Below are 1,784 nucleotides of genomic sequence, written 5' to 3'. Positions count from 1 at the left end.
GCGGAGACGGCGGTTCGACCACGCCCCCCTGCTGAGCCGCGATTGGCCAGAATGTCTGTATTTATCTTGTTGCTACCCGCGAGAGCCACGCTTATTGGCTGGACGCGGCTGTCAATCACTTTCTTTTTCTAATCCGCTCTGTTTTGTTGGGGCTTTCTTCTACACGTGACAGAGCGCTGCGCACATGTACTTTATGTTTTGGTTTTCTGATGGGGGAAGGGATCAGGACTGCAGAACGCTGGAGCAGAGGGTATGCTTTATGGTCTAACAATGATAGCGACAACGCTGTCAAGCTATAAAGTGAAATAATGTACCCATTATTTGTGCTTCCAGATAGTTCAAACTGCATAATTTCTGTCTTATACAGGTCATTGTGTTATGGGGAATATACTCTCCTTATATTAGTGATTTATTGAAAATGGCTGCTGGTACCAAATGCCTTTCTTTTGTTGCTAAAAAAATAAAATAAATAAATCCAATAAAATGTCCTGACTCTAGACCTTCAATTGGATAAGCCATCCATCTGTCTTCTCTGTCTTAATCTTGTTCAGGTTTGCAGGGCTCTGGAGGGGATCCCAGCTAACTATGGACAGGTCACCGACCATCACAGGGCAAACACACAGACAGACAGACAGACAGACAGACAGACAGACAATCTCACATACTCACACTCACACCAAGGGACACTTTACCACAGGGGTGTCAAACTCATTTTAGTTCAGGGCCACATACACTCCAATAATATCCAGCCTGGCAAAATAACCTGTACATTGTGACTTTAAAGTTCTTCTTTGTTGTGGCCTAAAGTTTTGAAAAAGTACATGTTTCTGTTAAATGTTGTGCAACTACTATTGAAAATTACGCCAATGTAAACATAAAGACAATCTTAATGCTATTTTCCAGTGCAACATGCTGTGAAATTTGGCAGCCTGCTTGCATGCAGATTTTTACAAACTCACAAACTGTGTTAAACATTGAATAGTTTGTTTGAATTTTTTTTCCATTTGCTTGGTGGTTTGGCCGGCGCGGTTGGAGCCTTTGCAAACATGAGGCCCACGGGCCTTATGTTTGACACTCCTGATTTAGAATCACAATTAACCCCAAATGCAGGAAACACACAAATACAAGTTAGGGTTCAAAGCCCACTGACTATGCCGCCCTTTTTATTTTGAACGTACCAAATCAGCTTCCAGAAATGCTGTGTGGATTAAGATAGCTGATTGTGGTTTGAAGGTGACAGTTGAGGCTGAGGCGTCAATTCTCATTACTTCTTAGTTTTACCCAGGTGTCGTGAAAAAACAAATTGGTCCTACAAAGATATTAATAAAAAAAGCCCCACACCAAATGGATCCCAGTACACCACTGCTTTCTGTGCGGCTCTGTATCGTAGTGGTCAAACTGGACTGTTTCTGCTGCTGGAGAGTGATACTCGCAGCAGCTGCATAATTTACATTTAATGCATGACTTTTCTGTTTGACCACGTGCCAAATTCAAGACGCAACATATAATTTGATTCCAAATCCTCAACTTTACTTGGAATTTGTGGTTGTTTTTCATTTTTATTGCAAGTAACACTTCATTTGTCTTTTGATTATGCAGCTGTTATAAGAGAAACTGTTATTGTGATATATCTGTTAGAAATGTCACTAAAATATTTCTTTTTTTTTACTGCAAGGCCAAGACCTACTTACTTATTTTCTGAGGATATTATTATTTGCAGGCAAAAGCACATATGTTTAACTAATCCCTTTGTGTTTCCCTCATTTGACTGAAAATAGGATTAA

Source organism: Lipophrys pholis, assembly GCF_963383615.2.
Source record: "Lipophrys pholis genome assembly, chromosome: 21".
Lineage (NCBI taxonomy): Eukaryota > Metazoa > Chordata > Actinopteri > Blenniiformes > Blenniidae > Lipophrys > Lipophrys pholis.
This window is presented reverse-complemented; position numbering follows the sequence as displayed.